This window comes from Calypte anna, chromosome 2 (genome assembly GCF_003957555.1).
Source record: "Calypte anna isolate BGI_N300 chromosome 2, bCalAnn1_v1.p, whole genome shotgun sequence".
NCBI lineage: Eukaryota > Metazoa > Chordata > Aves > Apodiformes > Trochilidae > Calypte > Calypte anna.
In genome coordinates this window covers 77,171,810-77,177,982 of record NC_044245.1, presented here as the reverse complement: position 1 = coordinate 77,177,982, position 6,173 = coordinate 77,171,810, and positions in this window count along the sequence as shown.

Here is a 6,173-nt window from a genome sequence, read left to right as displayed (position 1 = left end):
AGTGGAGTTTTTTTAATTGTTTGGTGTTTGCTTTTTCAGAGCTTTGGTATCACTGTCCTATTTAATGCAAAGTTTTTATTTTCCATTATTAAGTTTGCCTGAAGTCAAACACAGACTTTTTTGCCCAAGTCAGGCAGGGAGGTATTAACTTTTACCATGTTACTTAAGCATTGCAGATATACTCTGTTGTATTTTCGAGGTGCAAGGGAAAAGCTCTCCAGTTGGATAAAGGGATATTAAATGAAGAATACATCTCTAGGTAAATTTTGGAGGTTTTCTATAACAACATAGTATAAGGGTAGGCTGTCCTAAGTATCATCAGCTCTTTTGTTTTTCTTTTATGCTGTGGTGCTGTCATGGGGCATCTGCCACCCTGCCTTATCGCAGTTATTTCTTGTCATCAGGGGTTTTTTTTGTTGTTGTTGTTGTGTTTTGGTTTTTAACATTTCAGAGTTTTTTCAGCCTCTGGAAGTAAAAATTATGTCATTTCATTGCTGAGAAGTGTTGCAGTGATAGGCATTACCTTTAGCTGGGATTGCTTCCTGCTGGAGGACACAATCCCCAGAGCTCTGGCTGTACCACTCTGGGGAGCTCTGCTGGAGCTGGTGTCCCAAGATATCTACTTAGATTTCTTCAGGTTCTTCTGTGCATACCTATGGCTTTCCTACACCATTCTGTGAGAGCTGATTATGGAACAGTTAAATATCTTTCCTAGCTGCTCTTTGCAGGGGGGCATGTAGAAGACACTTGTGTCAGGAAGAAAGAAGAGGCACAAATGGCAAATCACCAGAGGTCTGTGGGAATTTGTGATCTTCTGCTGACTGCCTGTCCTCCGTTATTGATGGACATCAGACAGGCAGGAGGGATGTACACACCACAAGGACACTGTGATGTACTCACTACATGGACAGAGATTCATGTCCAAAGTACCCTGTCCTAGAAGCAAAGTGCTCAGGTGTTGAGAGTGGATTTTCTGGGAAGAATCTATAAACATGCAGATCCTGCACTTAAACAAATTATCCATAAAAATTTGTATGTACTAATGTTGTCACCTTACAGTGGTTTCAAGCACACTGTCCTGGTCCTTTTGAGGATCCATCTGTCACTGCACAGGCACATCCAAGCATCCTGCTTCTGGCAAGACAGCTGACCCCACACCTTGGAGCTCCAATATAAAAAGTCAAAACTGCTACAACTGTTTGTGACAGTGGTGTTTGGGTTAGCAAGTCTATCCCAGTTGTTGGGCAATGGAGGCAGGACAGAAGCAGAGGTCTCTGCTTAGGTTGCACAGGTTCTGAGCTCTCACAATCTGATTTCTAATGAGGATGGGTGCTGGCTAGCCTGTATTTGCTGTTCCTGCAGCCACACTTAGCCTGGGTTTTTTACATTTTTTATAAAATCCATAAACAAGACAAATCCAATGTTACATTTTGGGGGGAGGAAGCTTCCCAAAACTATAGGTCCATGTATGGAGGAGATACATGGTGTTCAGTTTGAAAAACCTACTACCATCTGGAGCCTCAACGTTAGCATTTTAGGCCCCCTGTTTGACTATAGAAATGTCTCAGCTTCTGATGAGTTGCTCATTTGCACCTGACATATTGCCACATAAAGGTAGAGGATCATTTATGGATGAGGCCCCTATAACAGCTCTCTGTATTTGTTTATTGAGCAAAAATTATTTTCCTAGGGGGTGTAGCTCTTTATGAAGTCTGTCACCTGGAAATATTGCCAGTAGAAGAAAATATAACTACATGATATTTACTTTATCATGATGCTATTTGAGTCATTCAAGTACATTTCATATGAGAACACACTTGAAGGTCAGTGGAGGAGGGGCTGCTCCTGTGCTCACTATGAAAAAAAAAGCAAATGGAGCAAAGCATAAAATTTCTTGTGTGTGGAATTTTTTCACTTCTAATATGGAATTTATGGCCAAATAGCTTCACTAGTAGAGACTGGAGTTTAATATTTTAGTTAGACCTAACTGAAGCCTTTAAAAAAATAAATCTAGCAACATTATCCTTGTATGATCTGTATAAAAGCACCTTCTGTGCTTTTTACAGTAGGTGAAGAGACATAATACCTGCATTGAATTTGACTTTTTGAAAACATCCTGAAGGGTTTTTTTTGTGACATAAGAGATGTGGTAGCAGGGGAGACCCCAAGAGCAAGGCTCTTCCATGCCTCAGAGCTGAGCTATATTTACCAGCAGCAGTGGCTGTACATTCTGTTCCTCATTGGTTTCCTGCTGTGCCTCCAGGCTGTCAGATTCCTTCCCTCACAAAAATGGAAGTTTAGATGGTCTCCCTTTCATTTCTCCTCCCAGACAATTGTGCTCTCAGTGCTAAAATAAGTTTATTAGCATTTGCAGAAACCATTTAAGCTTTTCAAAGAAAAATTGTGACGTAAGGATCCAATTATGGGATTGTGTAGTTAATGATCCTTTCAAATGTAGAACTCCACAGAAAAATGAGGTGGAAGATTCGAGCATTTTCAAACTGCCATCATGAAAGCCACAGAAAATAGGATTATTCTTTTGTAATGTAAATCCAAATACTTCAGAGGATATGGTTAAATCTAGGCATAATTTTGAGAAAATAAAGGCAAAAGCCAAGACACACTCCTCCTTCTCCTGCACTTAGGAGGAAGACTTCTGCTTTCTTCTTCTATTGCTACACAAAACCTGTACCTTCTCCCTGTGAAACAACTGCAAGAAGCTGAAGTGAAGCAACAGCTCCTAGACTCCTGTAACTTGCAGCAAACACACTTGGAGTCCACAGGGCTGGGGATGGCTCAGACTTGCTGGGCTGTGCTGCAGAGGCTGCTTTGTGCACACCCAGGGGTGGCATCTGGGGTCCCTGGGTGTCTGACAGGCTGAGAGAGCAACAGTTCTTGCAGGGCTATGGGATCTCCAGAAATCCTCTGAACATCCAGAGTCACTGAGACAAGGTGGAAGGAAGGTGTGTCCAGGGAGATGTGTGTTTATGTGTGGTTTTGAGAAGCAGCTATATGCGAACAGCTAGAAAATGTCATCTTCACATCCTCAACATGGGCTATTTTTAAAACAAAATGCATGTCATTTACATGCCAGAGAAGCAGAAATCCTAATATTTGCAGTCTAAACAGTAGAATGTCAGAAGGGGTGAGATCCATAGAAAATTGAATTGGAAAAATAAATCACTGAATCCTTTGTGATGAAGGTGCTGACATCTCTTGCAAGTAGGAGAATTCTGTCTTTATTGTCACTAACTGCAAGTGGAGAGGAGAGTGCTGCTTGTCACTGCAGCAGGGGCTGTACATTCAGCTGAAGAGACTCCATCACCATGGTATTTGCAGCATTTTGATTTTAATCATCAAACTTTGCTTTACAGATGGAGAAAGATTCTTTTTTTTCCTTTCCCCTTTTTAAACAGGTGGTAAAAAGATTTGCTGAAGATGCCTAAGATTTTGGCAAGTGCAAAAATAGACTTTCATCCTCTGAATTCCTGTCTCATATCTTAATTAAAAGAAATTAACATCATCCTTCTGTGTTGTGAAATATATACAGAAGTATAGTATATATTAGCTTAGGAGTAGATTGTTTTGACCTGCAAAATGAAGAAGCACATATATTAATTTCAGCTGTCAGCATGAATGTCGATTCTCTTAGGAGCTAGGGGAAAGAAAACAACACATAGAACCAGGATGTTTATCTTTGCAGTCTACTATAAGCAAAACTATCAGCTGCACAAAGCATCTTTCAGAAAAAGAACATCTTCTGTTACTGTGTCTGTTAATTTAAAAGCCATTTATCTCAATAAGCTGTATTATGAAAGAGGGTACCTACATGCTCAAGCCCTTGTCTCTCCCTGACTTGTTCCATCAGCACTGTTGCTCCTTTGTGTACAGGCTACTGCTTGCTCTTTCTAGCCTTGGTTTCCACATATGTTTTCCTGATTGATGATAAGTCTCTCTATGAAGAAAGTTTCTTCTTTTTACTAATGGCATTTGATGCTTTGGGCTGGGGCAGCTCCTTCCTTCAAAAAGAATGAGCTCTTTTCTTCTCCATAGGGAACCTGTTTTGCTGTTCCAGTACAAAAGAAGCCAGCACTGATGGCTGCTGCTGTTCTTAGCAGAGGTGGCAGAAAGTGGCTCACACCCCTTCCAGAAGAGAAGCCTGAGGAAGGGGGATGCTCTGATGCTCTGATCTTTGGTGCTGTAGTCTCAATGAGTAACTCGCAGCAACCAGTTCTTAAAATGCTTATTTTGCTCTGCTGCTCCACACTTTTGACAGCGAAACATAAATATTTAGTCAGTGTTGCAAAGCCAGGCACTGACAGGGAGTAAAAAAAGAAAGGCAAGTGCCTACAAATAGGCTGCATTTTGTTTCTTCTGGCAGTAATGTCTTACAGCTTCAAGGAGAAACAGCTGCATTCTGAATCCTAGCACACTGATTCTGAAGAAAAAGAAGCTGTAATGTGGACTCTTATTCCAAGTATGAAGTACATGATTTACAAATATCTATCCAAAAGCAAGGGCCATCACAGGTTTTGGAACAGCAATTACTTTTCCCAAAGATGTTGATCTCCTGTACCCAACCTCAGGCACCAGAAGGTAACTATGCACTAAGAACTTGCTTGATGCTTCCAAAAGATAGATCTGTCCAGAAAGTGGATTGTATTGATGCTAGTCCCCTTATCAAAGGAAAGGAACAACCTGTTGACCCACTAAGTAACCCACTGTGCACCTGTATAGGGCAGCACCCCTTCTATCCCTAACCTCCCTGGCTGCAGCTGTAACATGCCAATGATAAGGATAACTATTCCTAAAAGGGTGATTTTCTTCCAGGTAACAAATGAAAGGGTAGGACAACTTGTTGCAGTCAAACAAAAGTGACAAGATGCAATCGGAAGTTGAGGACATTGGTCTCTGTCAGTCTGCTTGTGATAGAAAGGGAGAAAGCAGAAAGAAAGGAAGAAGTTGGCTCTGGAGCTCTGTAAGACATGGAACTGCCTGCAATTCTGAGACAAACTCATTTCAAGCATTTGTGCTTAAAGCTTTCAGATAGCTGGATGATGTTATGCCAGGTCATGTTCCTGTTTTCCCAGCTGCTGTTGAAGCCCAAGATCTCTCCTCCCATGGTGAGCAGGGTGACAAGCATGGTGAGCTGGGGTGAAGCCAAATGCAGAACTCATTTTCTACATCACACAGAACCTTTGCAAGGGAATGTCACGAGTAGGAGAGGCTGCCTGATAACACCCACCACAAAAGTGTGGGGGCAGACAAAGGAAATTTCCTCTTCAGCTTGTGAATGTGGTCAAGCATGCACACAGGCAGGCATGCAAACACCAGCTACTTAGTAAAACAAAGCTGTTCTTAACTTGGTTAATTTGTCTCTTTCCAAAACTCCTCCAAGTTCCTAGAGCCTTGCTACACAGAGTGTTTAGATGTTCCAGCCTTTTCAACCTTGCTGTAGGGGTACTCAGAAGGCTATGGAAGAGATGCAGACTTCAGGCATATATTCATGCCCCAGCACAGCAGGAAAGTGAGGCAATCCATGTTTTTCCTGCTTGGATAAAGCCTAAATTGTTATTAAAGAGTTATGTGGATAGACAAGCTATGCTTGTTTGGGAAATACAGTGTTAAGTGTTAAAGAATGGGAAAACTACAAGAAAAGAGCATGAGCAGGCAGTGCTAAACATCCAGAACCATTTCTGGCCAGAGCAAACTAACCTGCCAGACAAAAATAGACTAAGAAGTATAATAGAGCAATTTAAGACTATTAAAGGGAATTCAATGTAGTGAAGATAGCTAATTTTCACTGCATAATTTAAACAGCTTTCTTTTTTGCTTTATTACAAAAAAACCAAAACCACCAATGCTGAGTAAGTAAAGCAAAAGAGGGCATGTACAGTGTTTCTTTCTTCTCTCCTACTAATTTTCTTTCCAGATCTCCTCTTGGAGAGATGCACTGGTCCTGTAGCCAGCCCAGTTTTTCCCCTCTCAGAACCATCTTTTTCAGCCAATGGAAACTGAACACAGACAAATAAAACCCCAAACAAACTAAAAAAAACAGAAAATCATGCATATATACAAATAAATGTGAGCATGTGTATATATATATTTATATAAATGCACCCTACCTTGTCTTTAAGGGTTCACTTGCTGTCCTAGGATGCTCACTGACATAT